This window comes from Periplaneta americana, chromosome 6 (assembly GCF_040183065.1).
Source record: "Periplaneta americana isolate PAMFEO1 chromosome 6, P.americana_PAMFEO1_priV1, whole genome shotgun sequence".
Classification (NCBI taxonomy): Eukaryota; Metazoa; Arthropoda; class Insecta; order Blattodea; family Blattidae; genus Periplaneta; species Periplaneta americana.
Window position 1 is genome coordinate 10,970,990 of NC_091122.1, and position 23,919 is coordinate 10,994,908.

General features: G+C 35.3%; 1 protein-coding gene and 1 non-coding gene across 2 annotated transcripts in view; both read right to left on the reverse strand.

The window, feature by feature from the left end:
• Nucleotides 1–23,919, reverse strand: part of LOC138700987 (serine/threonine-protein kinase 17A-like) — a 379,686-nt gene that overhangs the window by 332,534 nt on the left and 23,233 nt on the right. The gene's annotated exons all lie outside the window — the stretch shown is intronic.
• On the reverse strand, nt 23,758–23,829 carry TRNAS-GGA (transfer RNA serine (anticodon GGA)). The gene has a single exon. It is a non-coding gene; the product is annotated as a tRNA-Ser (tRNA).

The following is a 23,919-nucleotide window of genomic DNA, read 5'->3' on the forward strand; positions in this document are numbered from 1 at the left end:
GATTTTTAATAATATTATCTTACGTAAGTTTTATAGCTTTCAGTAACATATACTATATATACTATATAGCCGCCACTCAGTAAAATATAGAAATCAAAATCTAATTTAAGTTATTCTCTACATCTACTTATATAACCCCAAAACGTTTCACTTTCATATCATCAATATAGCATTAATATGTATAATAATTAATGAAAAATAGCCACATCATGGCATTAACTACAATAATATTTCATTTCTAATGGTAATAATATCATCAAACCACCTCAAGTTTTGTAGTTTTTAATATCCAATACACAGCTGTACCCAGAAAATTACACACCACAGAATCGAACCTGTAAATTATTTTTAGTAAGTTAGGTTTTTAATAACCAATTTAATTTGAGCTCTAAATATGTCAGCATTCTTGCAGATCATGGCCTTCGTGTAATATTGTTTACTGTAGTGTGTGTTTTGTTTTATTCTGAAATGCAATTTAGCTAGTTTAGCTAGTTCTCAAAACTGACGACAGATGGATTTTGGAAAATAGGAAAATTATGTTGAAAAATTGACATTTCATTGAAAACTACTATTTTTCTGAAAAACTTCGAGTTCCAAGCTTCGAAATGAGGGGTCATTTATTAAAATCCGTTCAGCCGTTTTCCCGTAATTTCCATTACCAGTTCAAATTATATATATAGATTAGAAGAAATAAAGTACTCTAATACAATAAAATAGATATTAATTGACTTATTAAAATTCTATTTCACTAATATTAGCTTCACCAAAACGTGCGAACAGCACCGCCATTTTCAGTCGACTATCTATGCGGGAAACAAATTACGATCGCAAAGCACGTTTTATGATACCGTGAAGAATTTGCAGTTTGAAATGTTGGCAAACAAAGAAACAAATGCTAGGGTAGTGATAAAAACAAACAAATGCTAGGGAAGCGATAAAATTAAACAAATGCTAGGGAAATGATAAAACTGTAGCGATAAACAGCCATGATTGGTTGAAAGACGTCCTTTCGTACCACTTTATTGGTCAAAAGTAGTATGACGTAGTAAAAGTGTAATAGCCAATATTATTTTTTAAATAAACTTGCCTATATATTCTACATTAAAAGTTTCATAGTATGTTGTTCACATTGGAGAACTACACATGCATGCAAAGTTTCATTACAAAATCTTAAGCAGACCTACTTTTTGAGTTGTCGTGTAAAAGCTGTCTGGTTGAATAAAATACTCCAAAACTTTTCATGATTAAGAAAAAACGAATTATTCTACATACATACACATACAGGGACATCATTTTATTTTTACTTCAATTTTTATTGTACCTGAGTTTTTGAATGTACTTCACTCCCACCCCTTCTACTAATGAAGTTCAATCGTCCTGCACACAGATCCAAGACCGCATATACAGTCATAGTAGCCTTACGGTCGTAGTAAACAGTACGTTCCAAAAATATGTTCGCGTTTTCCAGTGACGAAAGAGCTTTCAATATTGAATCATTTTCGCACAGGTATTGTCGTCCGTTTGCCTACGTTGTATCCCGGTTTCCCCCACCAGCTTTTATTCGCCAGCTAGTGGCTGGGCTGTCTTAGCTGTTTTCTGAGAACATCAATTTCTGTTAGGAATTGGACGTCTACGTAATATTATACAACTGTTTAAAATAACTTAAATAAAAGGGCCTCGATAAGTAATTAACTGTCACGTGATTCCCTTCCTTTCTATGACCCTACGACATAACCACTTGGATGGACAGTAGATAGTATGAGTAATTTTATCTTTTCGGATCGGCCAGAAGTGAAGATTGAATTTACAGTACGTAAGATACTCTTTTATAGAGTAGATACAGAAATATTTCAACATGAGTTACTAGTACGAAGGACGAAACCGGTAATTGGAATTAGGTACAATAGTCCATAGTGTGATAATATGCACATTGGAACTGAAGCCTGTATCGAAATGAACGGCCACCATTTTGAAAAATGTGTTTAAATATCCATATTATGATTATTTTTAAATTTAACTTCATTCTCTATAATGTACGCTAATGTGCTATAGACAGTATATGCACTGCATAATAAATACGTCCACATGGACAGCTCAGTTCGTGAGTAAAAACACTCATTGTTAATACTGTACTGTATTCTGATTAAACAAAAACTAATGAAAATGATCAAACTGAAAATTGCGATATTTCCTAGTTTACGTAAATGGATGAACTACTTTTCTTCCCTCCTATACCTAGTAAAGTGATCTGTTTGTACATTACGCCAGTATCATTGAAGTCCAGTCGTGGAAGGGGGTAGCAAACGGCGCTGATCGAAAGGTATAGCCAGGTTAATATTAAAAATGTTAGTAAAAATAAAATGATGTCCCTGTACATACATACATACATACATACATACATACATACATACATACATACATAGATACGTACATCTATGCCCAAGGTTGCGGGTTCGATCCCGGGCCAGGTCGATGACATTTAAGTGTGCTTAAATGCGACAGGCTCATGTCAGTAGATTTACTGGCATGTAAAAGAACTCCTGCGGGACAAAATTCCGGCACATCCGGCGACGCTGATATAACCTCTGCAGTTGCGAGCGTCGTTAAATAAAACATAATACATTAGATACGTACATACACACATAAATAAATACACACATACATACATACATACATAGGCCTACATACGGACTGATATGAAAGCCAGGGGCTTTGTCCAGCCTTGGACTCAAGAGTCCTCGACAGACAATGGACTGTCGTGAGAATCGTATTCATAAGGAAAGTGAATTCACTTTCCCACATCCCGAGACCTTGTTGACATTTCTCACACAAACATGGCGCGCGGAGACTTTCTAGCTGCATTCCATAACAAACACGAGGAGCCCGGGTAAAACTAATACACTGCAACACTTACAAATTACGTTAACAAACCACCAGCGACATTATCAATAAAATAACATGTACACCTCTGCCTAAAAATTCAAAGTCACAGTTGTTGTTTGTGTTGCAGAAGAAATATGCTTGCACGTTTAGAGTGATGGGCAATTTATTTCGATTTTCGCACCTTGACAATGACCCCCATGGACTGGTATAGGTTAATGGGTGGATTATATGACCAGGTCATGATTTGGATCATTAGCAATGTAGTATTCCTAATAATGGACTACAACAGGGAAATGGAAATGGAAATGGAAGAATTTATGGAAATTCTTAAACGTTCGAGGTACAAAGCCTATAAGAAAAAACACGGGGAAAAAAACTTTATGGCAATTTACTCAATTATATATGAGTAAGGCAAAATAGTTTTGAACATACTATGCCCAGCTAATCCTCTTAGGTTTACAATCCTCTATTGCATAAATGTTATAAGCGAGGTGTTCAATTTAATTGGTGACTCTGTTATCACTGTTTTCTCTTTCTGAAATGTAATCTTCTTCCTTCAATACAATATTGTAAGTAATTTAGAAAAGATGGATTGTTCTGCGATCTTATTTTTCTGTTTTGTTTGTTAATTAATGCATTGTATTCTGTGATATCTCATATCTTTGTGATGGTAAATGGCTGGAGAGAGAAAAAAAAATGAAAACAATATTATAAAAAAAAAAAAAAGCAATCTTATTATATTAAAAAAATGTGCCACATGATTAAATCAACAAATAAATAAATAAGTAAATGGTTAAATGAATAATGTATAAGCAGATAAATAAACAAATAAATCAATTACTCAATCAAAACTAGGACATACATAACTAAACAAACAAATACATAAATATAAATAAATTAAATGAATAAATAATCATATAAAGTTGCAAATTAATAGTTTAACCAAATAAAAATTGATAATAAAGAAACTAAATAAAATGACTCGGTAAAATTGTGGTCTGCCTGAGACTAAAATGAGCGGGGTTGGGGCTCATTTCATTAAAAAAAAATTCACACGTATTGTCACTGGCATGTGCCCAAATATTGTTTTTTTTTTAATCGTTAAGTGGCTGGGAAATGGACAGAAAATTTTTACCTGCAACCCTGTATTATAATAACACAAATTTAATATAAGGCTTATCATTTAAACAAAAATTTTACAGAATTTAAATTCAAGTAATAGAAATAAGGAATGGATATTCAGCTCCAACAGTGAAGTACTTTCTGTAGTTGTCTGTTCTGTACCACATCCAGGATACATTACTGCATTCAATATTTTGTTTTATCCTATAATTTTACAGGGTGTAAACGATATAAACTGTCAAAAAATACTGGCGGTAGAGCACAAATAACTGAAGAAAAAAGTTCTGTTACTTTTTCTATAACTGTCATGGTTTTCCCCGAAAAAAAAAAGTGTTTTGTGAGTCTAACGTTTTTGGAAAAGAGAATAGCCAGTCATTCTTTAGACTACTTTGCCCGGTATGTATGCTGAATCAGTCGTCTGTTACTCTGTTGTGTATGGTATGTGTTGGGTGCAATGGCATTTGTGTTCAGTCGATATGTAAACAAATAATGGAATTAATATCAGTCTTAAAAACATATTTTACAAATTAAAAATAAAATTGTAAAATATAACTAAATTTCACTAGATATTTTTTCAGTAGACCGATATGTTCTGCCTACATAATTTTGACAGTTAATATCGTCTACACCCTGTATAGTAGTAGGTTATTTTACGACGCTGTATCAACATCTAAAGTTATTTAGCGTCTGAATGAGATGAAGGTGATAATGCTGGTGAAATGAGTTCGGGGTTCAGCACCGAAAGTTACCCAGCATTTGCTCATATTGGGTTGAGGGAAAACCCCGAAAAAAACCTTAACCCCGACCGGAATTCGAACCCGGGCCACCTGGTTTCGCGGCCAGACGCGCTAACCGTTACTCCACAGGTGTGGACTACACCCTGTATATTCTGGACACTTCTGTAAGTTGGACACATTTTGTACGTGGAACCGTGGAAGACAATCTCCATACTACTGTTGAATCTATAGGCCTACAGTAACAATAGGCGGGCGGAAAATAACAAAAACAATACTGGACATCGAACTGGTGGCGGACGAAATCCAGGAGGGAATCGGAACCATGACCGTGACCCCAAGACTACCCCAAACATCAATATCGGCATCCAAATCTGTATTTCTGTTTAACTCTGGAAGTAACAGTTCATACTCTAAGGAGATGTTAGCTATGTGTTGTAAAAATGTCAGCTCTATGGCTTCAGCAGATTTCGAGAAAATAATTTAATATTCTGATGATAAGAAGTTGCTCACAAATATCACCTTAAAAGCATAAAGCGATAAGAGTTTTGTTATGTAATATTAGTTACACTTAAAACAGATACAGTACCTAGGTAACTTTGCTTTGTACTGTAATATTGTTTTGATTAGTTTATTGATTACTTTTGTAAGGCTAAAGATACCATCAATATAAATTCCAACTTATCATGTCATACTCAATCCCTTTCTTTGGAATATCACTTTCTTTATGAATGATGTGTTTCATCCACTTAATACAGTATAATATTATACTACTATGGAATTTAAGTGAATATTCCTTCTTAACTCTCTATTATGTTATCAACATTTAAAACACAAGTGCAATATTAAGAAATCAGTGTTAGTACTTTTGTTTTACAGACAATATAGATAATATTAAACAGAAAGAAGCCATACAAAAATAACACATAAAATTTCACGTTCCGTTTGAAGTTTGTGCACCATTGTTTTCTTAATCCAACAGGCTGCTTATTCATATAAACAACCCTTCCTCTTTCCATACTTAGCGCTTGCTGCCCGTGCACGACGTCAAGGTCAGAAAAATGCGCTTGCTTTGACATCACACCCTGTATATCCTGGACACTTCTGTAAGTTGGACACATTTTGTACATAGAACCGTGGAAGATAATCTCCATATTACTGTTGAATCCATAGGCCTACAGTAACAATAGGCTGGCGGAAAATAAAAACAATACTGGACATCGAACTGATAGCGAATGAACATTCAGAGGGGAATCGAAACCATGACCGTGACCCCAAGACTACCCCAAAACATCAATACCGGCATCCAAATCTGTATTTCTGTTTAACTCTGGAAGTAACAGTTCATACTCTATGGAGATGTTGGCATGACATTTGTATTGGGATTCAAAGACAATGCAAACCTGTCACCGATATCAGGAATGCCCCCCCCCCCACTTGACAAGGCCGCCTAGAGGTCGAATCGCACAAGGCCAGTGGTCCGCAGCCATATACGGCCCGCGGCTCTGTGGTCGCTCACATCCAGAGATAGAAATTGATGTCATACTGCTAGATCTACGAAAAAAGCAATTGCACGAAGTTCGCCAAATATAGAGAAATCGACTCTTCCGGGAAACGACCCCGCCTACTGTTGGCACGCGCAGATATCCGGAAATACAGGGCGTCCCAGTTCGTGCACGAATATAATTTACCAACGCTTTCATCTGCGAAGTTCGTTAAAACGTGTTACAATAGCAAAAAGAACAATATGACGAAGCAGGTAATCTGAACATTAAAATATATTAAAGAAGGCTTTCGAGCCTCCAGCTTAGAAAATGAATCCGATTCTACTAAACCAGGGGAGTTCATAAAGGTCTTTTTACTTTCTCATGGCACAAAGTATGACGAGAAAGTATATCTGTCCTGCAAAAGATTGATTTCGGAGACTTCAACTTACAGGATGAATTTGTGATACTGGCCAATAACGTTTCAGAACTGCCTTAAAATCAACCAATCACAGTTGCAGTGGCGTAGCGTCAATGTAAGCTAAAAAGCTCAGTTTCCCCAGTTAATAATAATTTCATAATAAACCTGCAGTTTATGAACAAAATTATTTATTAATTTTAATAGAGTTTATATTTATGTATTAAATATTGTGATGCGGCAGCTCAGGATGATATGTGATGCAGCAGTAAACAAGTAGCCTGCACACACCAGCTTCCAAGCAGACTGGTTTCTTCTGTGTAACCCCCACGCAGATTTTTCATCCCTTTCTAACTGAACTACCCTGGTCGCAAGTCTCGCAAGGAGCTAGCTTTTACATTGAAAATAATTTAGTTTTCGAGTTATCCCTTTTCGTCAGTTGTGTTCACTTGAAGTGTTAGTGTGCATTGTGGCTGATATCTATACTAATAATAAATCTGTAGCCGAAATTTTTCTGGTAATTTTCGATTTTCCAAAAATAATTGGTCCTAACATATATAATTAACCACCCTGAATCCGAAAATCGCTTTTTTGAAATTTTTGTTTGCATGTCTATCTGTCTGTCTGGATGTTTGTTACCTTTTCACGCGATAATGGCTGAACCGATTTTATCAAAATTGGAATATAAATTAAGTTCGTTGTAACTTAGAATTTAGGCTATATGGAATTCAAAATATTTTATTTAAAAGGAAGGTTATAAAGGGGCTTGAATTAAATAAATCGAAATACCTCCCTTATTATTAATTTTCATGAAAAATGTTACATAACAACAGTTTCTTTAAAAATAATTTCCGATAAGTTTTATTCTATGCAAAAGTTTGATAAGACTGATATTTAATGAGATAAATGAGTTTTAAAATTAAAATAACTGTCATCTAAGGCCGTGTAATGAATTAAAAAACAAATGACTTCGTCTATAAAGGGCCTTGGATAGCAACAATCGAAAGCTATGAAAGATAGCCTACAGAGAATGTTTCTGTGTTTGTATGAAATGATATCGGAAGCTAAATTAACCGATTTGTATAATTAATTATTAATTCACCATTGGAAAGTGTAGTTTCTCTAGATGGACATAATGCTATAATGTTATTACAGTAACTTCTGAGTGAATGGAGGACAGGTAAGATTAAAATAGATTCTTATGCACAGAAAACTTGATAGGCTATTCTGTACATTCGTTTCCTGTATTTCCTAAAATAATTTTTATGACCAAATGAGTTGTCTCTGGATCAAAATGATCGCATTTTAATTATGCAAATACAATTTAAATTAAGTAACATAATAAACGATTTATCCTTATATCAAACACGAGTGTTCCCTGGATCAAACGTCCTATTTTAATTATGTAATTACTTTATATTTATTTCTAACGGGTGCAGCGGAGCGCACGGGTACGGCTAGTAATAAATAATGAGTGAAATAACAGTTCCCGACACCAATTTACTTGAATTTTTAGGACAATTCTATTATCAAGACTGACTTACGAACAAAAGTGTCATTTAGAAAACAAATGACCGACTCCCTTGCTGTCAATGAAGGACACAACCAAATACAGATGCATACATACGTAATGATACTAATACTGTAGCCTATCTATTGAACGTTAATATTGTGATTTCTCTAAGTATGACAGGGAGTGAGCTAATGTTATACGTATAGGTGTCTATTTGTTAAGAGATATGTGTAAACCGTGAAATCATATTTTACTACGTACCATTTGAGGTGATACCTTATTGGTGTTACTTACGAGGTTCCAACCAATCTTTTTTTTAGTAGGTTATTTTACGACGCTTTATCAACAGCTTAGGTTATTTAGCGTCTGAATGAGATGCCGGTGAAATGAGTCCGGGGTCCAACACCGAAAGTTACCCAGCATTTGCTCATATTGGGTTGAGGGACAATCCCGGAAAAAACCTCAACCAGGTAACTTGCCCCGACCGGGAATCGAACCCGGGCCACCTGGTTTCACGGCCAGACTTGCTAACCGTTTCTCCACAGGTGTGGACTCCAACCAATCTTCGACTACTGACTTGACATTGACTATTATTTATTTTAAGACTATATTTTTGTAATACGTTTTCTCATATATACATGAAAGACAACTTGAGTTAGCTTCCCCTGTTCAAAATTACATGATACGCCACTGCACAGTTGTTCTGTTTCTTGATAAGGCGCTTTGTAAGGAAGGATCTTATAACACGCCTCATACAATAAGTCAGTGTCAATCACAGAAAATCAAGAAATGCCAACAAAATTAACTTTGAAAATTGCGTTTTCAATCATTGTAACTTAAAGTAATACAGGGCTATTCAAAAAGAAGGAGCGGATTCCAAATATTTATTTCTTCCAAACTACAAAAGATAGAAACACAATTCCAACGTTCCTGGACAGAGAAAGTTTAAATTTAGCCTCAGAGATAATAACTTTAACAATGAAAAGTGCCGTCCATATTTGTATAACCTGGGTCAGAGGGCATACTGGGATAGTTGGAAATGAGAGAGCCGATGAATTGGCAAAGATGGCAGCCAACTCTGATGTGCCACTGTCGTACAATTTATGTCAGCTATCCTATATCAAAAAAGTAGCCAAAGAACATTATATGCAAGAATGGAACGAAAGATGGGTCAATAGTAATAAGGGAATTCTTACAACAGAGCTGTATTTTCCAACGGTCTATGATCGTAATAAATGTAAAGTAATAACGCCAAATTTCGTACTGACACAGTTTTTGACTGGGCATGGAAAATTCGGGGAATACTTAAATGGATTCCATATTAAAGACGATGCAGCTTGCATTTGTGGGGAGGAATCTCAAGATGTCAAACATGTATTATATGATTGTCCAGTCTTTTGCTGTGAAAGATACGAGTTTGAGTTGTTACTGAACACTTTAAATTATACGTTTACCAAACCGTTAACCAATATACTTACCAACTCTAAATCATATAATTATGTCATGTCCTTCTTGAATAGAATATTCGTCAAACTGTAACATGTTAAATTATTCCGGGAAAAAAATCGTACTAGTTCTAATCAACTATAATGAAACTGCAAGTCTTCAATTTCGCATACTATAATATTGTACTATTGGTTTTAATTTTTATTTTAATTATGCATTTGATTTCTAATTTTGAGTCATTTCTTGTAATACCTGATTATTGCCAACTGTTGTTACTAAATAATGTATTTAATTCGTAAATTTTAAGCCATCTCTTAGTATAGCTATTTATTGCTTCTAAAATAACATGTTTAATAGCTATTATATATATATATATATATATATATATATATATATATTTCTTCCTATAACCATTAGATATAAATACAGAGACATGCCTTGAGGCTTTATGAAACGATCCATTCTTTCATTAAGGTGGATTCTTGTACATAATTCATGTGAATTGCAACCTTGATCACAATTTTGTATTATAATTGTATTTGTTTGCTATTCATGCTTTTCGCCGTCAGTTTAAGAAACAACCGCCTCGTCATAAGCAGATTTACCAGCCCACCCCGCTTCATTTCTCTAACCACGTCCGACGTTACCTGAATGACACCATTCCAGGACGTTGGATTGGGAGAGGAGGAGATCAGCTTCATCGCCGGTGGCCTCCCAGGTCTCCAGACCTCACTCCTGGTGTATTATAATTGTATTTGTTTGCTATTCATTTCCGGATCCTCGTGGTGATCCTTAATTAAGGCCGGATGAGTTTTTTTTCTCTCTCTCTCTATTATTGTTTATTGCTTATAAAATATATTTTGATGCCAACTATAACCCTAATATACCTCAGGGAGAAATAGGGTTTATTAAATTGGATTGGGAGAGGAGGAGATCAGCTTCATCGCCGGTGGCCTCCCAGGTCTCCAGACCTCACTCCTGGTGTATTATAATTGTATTTGTTTGCTACTCATTTCCGGATCCCCGTGGTGATCCTTAATTAAGGCCGGATGAGTTTTTTTCTCTCTCTCTCTCTCTATTATTGTTTATTGCTTATAAAATATATTTTGATGCCAACTATAACCCTAATATACCTCAGGGAGAAATAGGGTTTATTAAATTGGATAATAAAAAAAAAGTTTAAATTTTGAACAGTCCGGGTAGAAGTTCCAATCACGGCCGCACTGGCTCTGTTGCTCGTCATGCGCGGCCGCATTGGCGCTGTTGACTGTATGTAGCAAAATGGCGACACAACAGGAAAAAGCATTTTGTGTGCTGCAATTAGCAAAACTAGAGTCCATTATTGAAGTTCAACGTGCTTTTCGTCGTCAGTTTAATAAACAACCGCCTCGTCATAAGCAGATTTACCTGCCCGCCCCGCCTCATTTCTCTAACCACATCCGACGTTACCTGAATGACACCATTCCAGGGCGTTGGATTGGGAGAGGAGGAGAAGATCAGCTTCATCGCCGGTGGCCTCCCAGGTCTCCAGACCTCACTCCTGGTGATTTTTATCTGTGGGGTTACGTAAAAGGCCGTGTTTTTATCCCCGATATGCCTGACACTCTTGAAAGTCTGGGCCATTGAATTGTTGAAGCTGTGAATTGGATAATTACAGACCAGCTGATTCGTGTGAGGCAAGAAATGAGCCACCGTTTTGGTATTTGTCGTGTAACAAATGGTGCTCATATTGAATGCATACAATATTGAATCTTTCTCTGTCCAGGAACGTTGGAATTGTGTTTCTATCTTTTGTAGTTTGGAAGAAATAAATGTTTGAAATCTGCTCCTTCTTTTTAAATAGCCCTGTAAATAAATGTCTCCAAAATCCTTTCGTGTTTTTATTCTGTTAATGTAACATTTCAACTTATCTTATTTTTGAGGTTAAGTATTGTTGATTCGTATTTCTGCTGTGAGTAGTTGGCAATAGTATTTAGCATGCAGTTTGTTTTTGTACTTCATTACAAGGAAACATAATGTCTTACTGCTGTGTTTAATAATAATAATAATAATAATAATAATAATAATAATAATAATAATGTAAATGAAGGTAATTGTAAACAGGGATAATTGTAAACAAATGCTGTGAAAAATACAAAACTGTCAATATAAAAATTTTAATTCGGGGGGAATATTTAAATTAACATGTTGGCTAACCTACAAAGCAGTTTGGCGCCAAATAGGAGTAACTGCTTAGTTGTGAACGAATGTTTTGTAAGAGTCTACAAAAAAAAGTTGAGAAAGAATTTTGCTTCACCTTCATTTTTGGCATTGTAAGTAAACGTACAGTGCTATTTTTTAAGAATATGTTGTTTTTATGAGTAATGTATAGTAGTTAACATTTATTACCATGGTTTTGAGATCTCCCATAACCTCAGTTCATTAAATTATGATGTGTTTACATTTGCCCCATAGTTTTAATTGCGTGTGGTAATTGTAAACATGTTTACTATGGTTAAATTTCGTACTTTTCAGTAATCAAAGAGACCCCCACCCAGCTACACTGTAGAGGATTTAGAGAGGGTTGTCACAGATGTGAAAAATAGTAACTACAGTTATCGTGAAGCTCAGGAGAGGTACTGAGTTCCTATATCGTCATATATCATAGGATAAAGGGACGAAATGTACCAGTGACAAAAATTGGAGTTGGAAGGAGTACAGCTCTTTCTTCTGAAACAGAACAAAAAATGTTCAGTGTCTGATAGCCCATGCGAAAATTGGTGTTTACAATTACCCGTCTCAAAGAGGTAAATCTAAACTAGCAATTAAAAGCTGAAAAAAAAAGTCAACCTTATTTTTTTAAACCCATTTTCAGGAAAATAAAGATCTAAAAATAACACACTGTTTCTTTGTCATGCTTACCGTTACTGAGGCAACTATAATGTTGAAATATATTTTATATCAGTGAATAGTGTTTACAATTACCCTGGTGTACCTTAATAATAATAATAATAATAATAATAATAATAATTATTATTATTATTATTATTATTATTATTATTATTATTATTATTATTATTATTTATACCATCCTAACATTATGAACAGGTTGTTACTACATCCAAAATCGTGCGGAATTGGCTTATTATAGCACGCGTGCCGATAAAAGCAATGACGTATTCGCTATGACGTAATACTGGAACGCTTGCTATCTTGGTTATCGCTTCTATTGCGACGTAACAACAAATGAAATGCAGGACAGAAGGTAACGTATCATTTCCAATTTTTAACAATTTTATAGTCGGTCTAGGTAGCGTAGTCGGTATAGCGCTGGTCTTCTGTGTTCGAGGTTGCGGGTTCGAGCCTGGCATAGGTCGGTGCCATTTAAGTGTGTTTAAATCGTGCAATTACTACAGAAAGAAACTAGAGATTTTGGTTTGTTGAAACTGATGGTGAGTTTCATTTCATTTACTGTATTTCATACATCTTGCATCAGCATTAAAACTTGAATATGAGGAACAAGTCAAAAGATACAATATATTATTTATTAATTTTGGCGGTATGTCTTACTCTTACGGGAAAGAGATTTTCTTGATCATACTATCACAATTTATTCACTTTTGATGATTATAACAATGATATGGAGGACTAGGAGAAGGGGATAAATTCCAAGATGTTACTAAGAGCGTAAAAAATACGGATTATACAACTAGTTTATTGTATGCGACATGTTTAGTAAATCATGAATTGCCATAGAAACCGCATGGCCTTCGTTGTGTTGTTGCTTCATCCACGGCCTACTTTTCAATGTGAAGCCATTGTTTTTATCATTTCTGTTGACAGTCGCAATGGAGAGATTGTGAAAGACGGCTTTTGGAGGTATTCGTACAGGCACATTCGCAAGTTGCAATCGTTGGGTGTATTATTCAGAAGGCGTGGAGTTGAAACTTCCTCCTATACTACTGCAGTGGTAAACTTATACAGAGTAACCCACAGGGTTGTCCATACCTGTGGAGTAAGAGCACATCTGGCAATGAAACAAGCGGAACCTGGTTCAAATCCTGATTGGGACAAGTTATCTGGTCGCGGTTTTTCTTCATTTTCACCCCCAAACAGAATGCAACTATAGACTCCATTAACTCGTGACGTCACTCGTTGCTAGGAAACCATCTTTTCTTTCCAAACAGCTCGTTGCTAAGGAGAGTGTCAACTGTATTCACATTATATCAATACGCATACTGTATTATTACGCTATTTTGAGGTTATTCCTTATTTTTAAAGCGTAAGTGAATATTAGCCCTCCGCGACAAGCCTGGGTAACTTTGGCGTTGGATCTCAGACTCATTTCGCGATCATTAATTCATATATCATCATCCATACAATAGCCCGGGTTAAGTTCACGGTGTGGCACGCTGTACTTGTACAAGGGCGCGGCAGTTCGGCTACACAATCATTCACAAAATAGGAGTGGTAAGCAATTCATGTAAACGAAGTAATTCAAAAGAAGGGGTGGGTCGTGGTGAGGGGGTGAAACAGGAAATTTAATCGACATTGTTTTGATCTTCCCCGTCGAAAAATAAATCGACGTTTTTTCCTCAAAATCGTGTTATCTGCACATCTAAAATTATTCAAGGAGGGAAGTTTTGAAATGAACACACGGTATATTTGGTTACATACTGAACTAAGTATTACCTTTCTTTGCCTTTCCGCCTGCTTATTTATTGTTTCTACATTTCTTTTTTCACTTCAATTCAAGGGTTCAGAGCCATAGTGGGCCAAGCGCCATTTATTAAAAACGGAGAAAGCAAGGGTTAAAGTTAAGTGAATACCATAGTTTAATGAAGATTGACATATCATTTAGTTTTAATGTGTATACTTTATATTACTTGCTATATATTTTCATTGAATTATTTATTAACTTCATTTTAACCCTTGTTTTCTACGGTTTTATTAAATGGCGCTTGGCCCACTATGGTTCTGAACCCTTCAATTGTTCATTTACTTAAGTTTCACCTGTCCGTTAATTTTGTTTCTTTCGTACTTACTTGAGGTATTCAGAGCTAAATTGGATCAAGTCACAAATTTTCATAAATTGAGTTTAATTCATTTTCTGATTATCTCAAGTTGGATCTTTTCCGAGCAGTAATGAATCAAGTCTTAATTCCAAGCATTCGCCGGTAGGTGACACCAGTCACTTTTGGCTCTGATTATTTGTTCACGATATTCTGAGCCATAGTGGATCAAGTCACCAAAGTGTTGCATCAATTAACATCACAATTGTTTATATTTTATAAATCTATAATTTGAGAAGTCCCCGCCGTGGCGTTAGGGTCTAAGGCATCCTGCCTGGGACTCGCGTTACGGAATGCGTGCTGGTTCGAGTCCTCGTGGGGGAAGAAATTTTCTCATGAAATTTCGGCCAGTATATGGGACCGGTGCCCACCCAGCATCGTGATGCACTTGGGGAGCTACGATATGTAGCGAAATCCGGTTGCGAATGCCAGCTATAACGGCTGGAGGGGGGGGGATCACCGTGCTAACCACGCGATACCTCCATTCTGGTTGGATGATCGTCCACCTCTGCTTCGGCATGTGGGCGTGAGGCCAGCAGCCGGCTGGTCGGTCTAGGCCCTTCATGGGCTGTAGCGCCACGGATTATTATTATTATTATTATTATTATTATTATTATTATTATTATTATTATTATTTGAGAATGGAGCAATAAAATTATTGCTAGTAAAATTAGATAATTCATTAGAGCAACTTAACTTTAAGTCCTATTATTTATCTAAAAACTACGTCTCATGGACTTGATCTACTTTAGTTCTGAACGCCTCAATTTTAATGATCAATTTAGTTCAATCTATCTCTGTCTTGAGTAAGTAATGTCACAGTCTAGTATATACAGTCGCGAAGCTCAATATGTAGTAAATATGCATCCATAGATAGTTGCTAACCACTAGGATCGCTAATATCGCCTCATTACAGACAATGCGAAATAGTAACGGCACAGTCTATTGTTCCTAGCACCCTCACAACTCAAGCTTCGTGACTGTATATACTAGACTGTGCTAATATTTTATTTCAAACGCTTCCAAGTTCAGAAGTTATTAAGCGCAGATATTCAACTTCGAATATAAAAGTCACCGACAAATCTTGGCTGTAACCCTGTATTCAGAAGCACCGTAAATCTATAATACGGACCTCTCAAAAGCCATGCCAAAAATGTTATCGCCCTCGGCTGGATTTGAACTAGCGAAAGCAAGCATCGTACCCGTCAAACCACCAAGGCCAACACTTCTGTTCCAGAAATTCTCAAACCTTGACACTTGTCTAGAAGTTCCGGTCACTGGAGCCTTTACCCTATCAGCCGCAGCTACTCGCTGGAGGTGCTTGTGATCGTGATCCACAGGCATTCTTGTCACCGTAGAGCATTCCTCGAGTCGTTCCCAGTCCATGAATCAAGCAAGGACCGGTTTTAAATGCCAGTCGGGCGACAAGGCTTCCGGTGATGGGTTTATCAGGCCTCCGCATTGCGAAACTTTATTCCATTCAGATAAGTGGCGAAAACAATGAGACATTTATTTAACAACTGAACGACATGAAGATGACCCGCACTTTCTAATTCCACACAACTCGTGTGTTTAGAAACGGATTTCTTTATCATGCTGGCAATAACATCTCTACAGTCCCTAGCAAAATTTTAAGGTGACTATTACACTCTTACTACGTCATACTACTTTTGACCAATAAAACGGTACGAAAGGACGTATTTCAACCAATCATGGCTGCTTATCGCACAATTTTATCGCGTCCCTAGCATTTGTTTAATTTTATCGCATCCCTAGCATTTGTTTAATTTTATCGCGTCCCTAGCATTTGTTTCTTTGTTTGCCAACAATTGAAACTGCGCTGGTCTGGACGTCAAAAATATATATAAAATTACAAACCACTCCAGTCGATGCACAGCAGTTTCAAATATGACTCGCATTGGCATTCAAGAACAAGAATTAATAAAAATCACTGATCATACCTATGCATCTTCTGAAATCCGATTTACAAATAAATGAAGAGCACCATTCGTAAATCCTGAATAAGTTGAATACACCATGTAGGCCTAAATCAACGAGTTCCACTTCTATTACGCACACGTCCAATATAACATCAATTGAACCACCAACCACATTCAAATTTGAAAACTGTACATTCAATAATTATTCCTTTTAAAATTATTCATGTTTATTTTTTATGTCATCGTCGTTAATTAAAACTTTTCTAACACTTGTGTATATTAGTTAGGTTATGTTATAGCTTCTGCTATATGATATTATGAATAGTCACGTATCAGAGATTGTTTAATATTAAGCTTTATTGAATAGTAATCATTACAGTGTCTGTATAAAGACACTACTGCCATCTAGCATGCATCTAGCGTAATATTTGTAATGTTGAGATGGTACAATAATACATTTGAAGACAGCTGTATTTTCGTAAGCCAATTAATATTTTATTGTATTGGAGTACTTCGTTACTTCTAATCTTTATATACTTTCTTCTAATCTTGTAATAGTCAATTAAATCCCACTCGAGTTTTGATTTTCTCTAGATAAATCAAAACGTCTAGTGAGATTACTGTTGATAACTAGAGACAGCACAATATGAAGAGAATTTTGCCAAATTATGAAAATATTAAGTAAATATTTCAGTGACTATTACACTTTTACTACGTCATACTATTTTTAACCAATAAAACGGTACGAAACGACGTCTTTCAACCAATCATGGCTGCTTATCGCACAATTTTATCGCTTCCCTAGCATTGGTTTAATTTTATCGCTTCCCTAGCATTTGTTTAATTTTATCGCTTCCTTAGCATTGGTTTAATTTTATCGCTTACCTAGCATTGGTTTAATTTTATCGCTTCCCTAGCATTGGTTTAATTTTATCGCTTCCCTAGCATTGGTTTAATTTTATCGTTTCCCTAGCATTGGTTTAATTTTATCGCTTCCCTAGCATTTGTTTAATTTTATCGCTTCCCTAGCATTGGTTTAATTTTATCGCTTCCCTAGCAGTTGTTTAATTTTATCGCTTCCCTAGCATTTGTTTAATTTTATCGCTTCCCTAGCAGTTGTTTAATTTTATCGCTTCCCTAGCATTGGTTTAATTTTATCGCTTCCCTAGCAGTTGTTTAATTTTATCGCTTCCCTAGCATTGGTTTAATTTTATCGCTTCCCTAGCATTTGTTTAATTTTATCGCTTCCCTAGCATTGGTTTAATTTTATCGCTTCCCTAGCAGTTGTTTAATTTTATCGCTTCCCTAGCATTTGTTTAATTTTATCGCTTCCCTAGCAGTTGTTTAATTTTATCGCTTCCCTAGCATTGGTTTAATTTTATCGCTTCCCTAGCATTAGTTTAATTTTATCGCTTCCCTAGCATTGGTTTAATTTTATCGCTTCCCTAGCAGTTGTTTAATTTTATCGCTTCCCTAGCATTGGTTTAATTTTATCGCTTCCCTAGCATTAGTTTAATTTTATCGCTTCCCTAGCAGTTGTTTAATTTTATCGCTTCCCTAGCATTAGTTTAATTTTATCGCTTCCCTAGCAGTTGTTTAATTTTATCGCTTCCCTAGCATTGGTTTAATTTTATCGCTTCCCTAGCATTAGTTTAATTTTATCGCTTCCCTAGCATTGGTTTAATTTTATCGCTTCCCTAGCAGTTGTTTAATTTTATCGCTTCCCTAGCATTGGTTTAATTTTATCGCTTCCCTAGCAGTTGTTTAATTTTATCGCTTCCCTAGCATTGGTTTAATTTTATCGCTTCCCTAGCAGTTGTTTAATTTTATCGCTTCCCTAGCATTGGTTTAATTTTATCGCTTCCCTAGCAGTTGTTTAATTTTATAGCTTCCCTAGCATTGGTTTAATTTTATCGCTTCCCTAGCATTGGTTTAATTTTATCGCTTCCCTAGCATTGGTTTAATTTTATCGCTTCCCTAGCATTTGTTTAATTTTATCGCTTCCCTAGCATTGGTTTAATTTTATCGCTTCCCTAGCATTTGTTTCTTTGTTTGCCAACATTTCAAAATGCAAATTCTTTATGGTACTATAAAACATGCTTTGCGATCGTCATTTGTTTACAGCCTGGATAGTCAACTGAAAATGGCGGCTCCGTTCAAACGTTTTGGTGAAGCTAACATTAGTGAAATAGAATATCAGTAAGTAAATTAATATTTTATTGTATTAAAGTACTTTATTTCTTCTAATCGTGTAACAGTCAATTATGTAAATCCCACTCGAGTTTTGATTTTCTCTAGTCTAGACAAATCAAAATCTCTAGAGAGATTACTGTTGACAATTACACTTTTACTACGTCATACTACTTTTGTCCAATAAAACGTACGAAATAACGTCTTTCAACCAATCATGACTGCTTAACGCACAATTTTATCGCGTCCCTAGCATTTGTTTATTTTTATCACTACCCTAGCATTTGTTTCTTTGTTTGCCAACATTGAAAACTGCACTCGTCTGGACGTCAAAAAACAGAAAATTACAAACCACTCCAGTCGATGCACAGCAGTTTCAAATATGACTCGCATTGGCATTCAAGAACAAGAATTAATACAGATCACTGGTCATAGCTATGCATCTTCCCTGAAACCCTATTTACAAATAAATGAATGGCACCTTTCGGAAACCCTGAATAAGTTGAGGAATACACCATGTACATCAACGAGTTCACTTCTTTGACGCACACGTCCAATATAACATCAACTGAACCAACAACCATTAAAACATTCAAATTTGAAAATTGTACTTTCAATAATTGTTTCTTTTAAAATTATTCATGTTTATTTTTTATTTTATCATCGTTAATTAAAACTTTTCTTGTTTATTTCATCATCCCTAATTAAAACTTTTCTATCACTTGTTTATATTATTTAGGTTATGTTATAGCTTCTGCTATATGATATTATGGATAGTCACGTATCAGAGATTGTTTAATACTAAGATTTATTGAAGATCATCTGTCAAGTGACGTTGATTACTGGGATCCGGATGATTGAAGTGTAATGCAAATGTTTTAATAAAAATGAAACAATCAACAAACCCTTCTTGACCAGTAACCGACCACAAAGTTCAATGAAGATTCCATATTTGGCACAACTGATAACAAGAAAACAGCTAATCATAACAGACTGCCATCTAGTGTAATATTTGTAATGTTGAGATGGTACAACAATACATTTGAAGACAGTTGTATTTTCGTAAGTCAATTAATATTTTATTGTATTAGAGTACTTTATTTCTTCTAATCTTTATATACTTTCTTCTAATAGTGTCATAGTCAATTAAATCCCACTCGAGTTTTGATTTTCTCTAGATAAATCAAAACCTCTAGTGAGATTACTGTTGATAACTATAGACAGCACAATATGAAGAGAATTTTTCAAAATTAAGAAGATGTTAAATAAATATTTCAGTGACTATTACACTTTTACTACGTTATACTATTTTTAACCAATAAAACGGTACGGAAGGACGTCTTTCAACCAATCATGGCTGCTTATCGCACAATTTTATCGCTTCCCTAGCATTTGTTTGTTTTTATTACTACCCTAGCATTTATTTCTTTGTTTGCCAACATTCTTTGCGGTACCGGTACTAAAAAACATGCTTTGCGATCGTAATTTGTTTCCCGCATAGATAATCGACTCAAAATGGCGGCTCCGTTCAAATATTTTGGTGAAGCTAACATTAGTGAAACAGAATTTTTAGCAACTCAATTAATATCTATTTTATTTTATTAAATACTTTATTTCTTCTAATTTTTATAAACTTTCTCTGTTTTTATCATCTCCCTACCATTTGTTTCTTTGTTTGCCAACATTTCAAACTGAAAATTCTTTACGGCACTATAAAACATGCTTTGCGATCGTCATTTGTTTACAGCCTGGACAGTGAACTGAAAATGGTGGCTCCGTTCAAACGTTTTGGCGAAGCTAATATTAGTGAAATAGAATTTCAGTAAGTTAATTCATATTTTATTGTATTAGAATACTTTATTTCTTTTCATCTTTATATACTTTCTTCTAATGGTGTAATAGTCAATTAAATCCCACTCGAGTTTTGATTTTCTCTAGACAAATCAAGACCTCTAGTGAGATTACTATTGGTAAAATATTTTCGTTCCTAAACCATTTGGAATACGTGTTTATTATAGGCTTCAGCTCTAGATTAATAGTTTCGTCTATATACAGTGTGTTCAGAAACTATGTCCGGAATATTATTTACTCATACATTCATAGTATTCTGCCCAAGGGCAGGTATTTCACTGCAAACCCAGCATTCTCCAATATTTCCTATTTTCTGTCTTAATCTTTGTCCTCGCATATGATCCGTATATCTTAATGTCGTCTATCACCTGATATCAGGGTGTTATCTGTGAGTAATGTAGTTTGTTTCCTTTGCATAATAAAACAATGATTTCTATTTACGCATCTTTCAATCATTTCCCTTACCCATTGCCTCCTGTACCCGGACCCAATTTGGTATTAGCATTGCAAGCACATTCCAGTGACCTTCAATCGCATATGGGCTATTCCATATGAAATCGATCAGTAAAAAAACCTCGCATTTTTTTAATACTCTAATTTTTCCCCTACTTATACAAGGTGCTGAGGAGAGCGCATTTTCAAAAATATACTATCGAAAGTCAAACGGTTTTCGTAATGTTGAGCGACAAATTTAGCGTATTTTATAAAAACAAGCCTCTTTCAGCGCTCAGAACTCTGGAACCATTTACTGCAGAACATTGAACGGGAGCTCATTTTGAAGCTGACATTTGGTAGGTTATGTTAAGAAGTAATCCTTATTTTTATTGTACACAGAGAGACAGATAATCTGATTTTACTTACTTTTAGGCTTTTTGCCAATTTGTAAAAATGTAAAAAATATATTGAGAAAAAACCTTGCATTATTAAGAGGGATACGGCATTGTTTGCTTAGTGGTATGGCAATAAGTTTCGAGGGTATTAAATAGATTATTTTCACACGCCTAGGCTTGAACGGTGCAGTACCGCACGCACTGGCCGAGAGCTGAAGATAAGCGAGCGTTGGGCGTCATTTTACTCCTGTCTTTATGAAAACCTGTGATAAAGCTAGCACAGCCATCCCTGCTAGACGACACATCACGTATTTGTCTCCTGGCCTTGCTTGTCTCGGCTAGCTCCCGCCTCACAGTCAGCTGGTTAGTTCACGCGCGTACTATTTATTTTCTTTATTTTATATTTTCAATACTTTCTTATCAACGTGCCATCAGTAAAAAATGTGTGTTTATTTGTACTTTCGATGTGGAATCTAACTATATATTTTTAAAATAGCTTTTTTCCTAGGCAAAGGCGTCTTAATGAGGAAAAATCTAAATTTCTCCATTTCCATAAAAAGTAAGAAAATCTGTTTATATGTCAATATAAACTTTAATTTCTCAGCATCAAAATAAACCATGAATTTGATCATTGGGTGAAAGGGTTTCGGAGCTACAACAGTTTAAAGTTGCTAATTTTATGAAAATACGATAAATTTAAATATTTTAAATTTAAACACTATGAAGTTCTGATGCCTCAAACTCTGCACAAAGCATTGTATCACAGTTCTCTACGTACAAAAAAAGTTTCATTGTATTTAGAAATTGTAAGGTCAATTTTCTCTATATTTCGGTCGATTTGAGATGCAATAGCTCATATAGTGAATTTCTATTCCTCCAGCTTTATTCGCTGAGTAGTTGCCATGTTTTATGAAATTACCTCATATAACACGCAACGTAGTTCACTTTAAAGGTTTGGTGTCCCAACTTCCATCCCTACTGATAACTAGGGAGCGGATTTTTATGTGCTAAAAATTTTAAATATATTTATTTTTATGTGCTAAAAAGTACGAAAATATTTGCTAAAATTACAATTTTTTTTTTTAATATGACAAAAATACCTTACTCAGCTTGAAAAAAAAAATGTTACCAGGTACCCACCAACCACACTTGAGTGCTAGTAGTTGGCCGAGAATTGCAGTGAACAACAAAGGCCATCTCCAAATTCTCCATCACAAATGCATGCCGATTATCTCTGAACAACGACTTATATTGTGAAAACGATCTTTCCACATCACAGGACGTCAGACGTGCATATTTAAAGAGAGGAATGTCACAAACACAAACACCGTCAATTTCACCTACAGGCACACCCTCCAATACTTGAGAAACTTTACACATTTTTTTATATCCACTGTTTTTCCCAAACACATTCTGGAATTTGTCCCTTAGTACTTGTACTCCTGAACCTGGTAGCGAGTCTAGTTTAATTTCCACAGCACGCACCTCCCTGTTTCAGACAACAGGTTTTTGGATGTTTCGAAGTTTTTTTATGGTGTCATACAAAAAGCTTAAATTTGCTAATAGGAAAGTCAAATCGCTTTTTAAATAACCATCTTTCAGTATATCTTGAAGGGTATCGATCGACGAAGCCCGATAACGGGGAATCACAAGAAGATATATTGCCTTACTTGATAGACATGAGCGAGAGACGAGAGATTTGTTTAAATTAAATAGCCTAATATTTATACAGGAGCTCTTATCTGTTGTGTTTGACAAACAAAGCGTGGAATGAAATCATCTTCAGCAACAATAAACATTCCTAATTATGTGTTGCAAAATCTCTCCTTCTTGTCCATGTTAATTTATTCTCTAATAATAACACTGATATTCTGCCTAGCAGTTCTCAGAACTTGAGGCGATACTATTACGAAAATGGATCACGGATACATCACACAGCGCTTAGAAACACGAAGCAACCAAGAATTCTTAAAAAAGATAACGTACTTCTGAGTGATATAACTGATTTAGTTTTAAAATATTTAAAAGATCTTATAAATTTATTTAAGTAAAAATGTTCCAAGATTTATGTGTTTATAATAGATTTCCTGAAAATATGTATTTACATAATTTTTTTGTGAAAATATGTGTTTTTATGTGAAATAAAATTCGAGTTTTAAACTTGAAACTTCATGTTCGGAATTTTTAACTTTGTTAATTGTATTTATTTTGGTGTACCGAAGTACATATGATATTTCCATGCAGATATTCTGCTTTCTCAGATGATGAGAGAGAGATGGAACGGAGAAAAATTCTCTCCGGCGCCGGGATTTGAACCCGGGTTTTCAGCTCTCCGTGCTGATGCTTTAACCACTAAGCCACGCCGGATACATTCCCGACACCGTTGAGAATCGTCTCAGATTAAGCTCCATCTCTTGGGTTCCCTCTGGTGGCCGCCCTCTGCACTACGTCATAGAT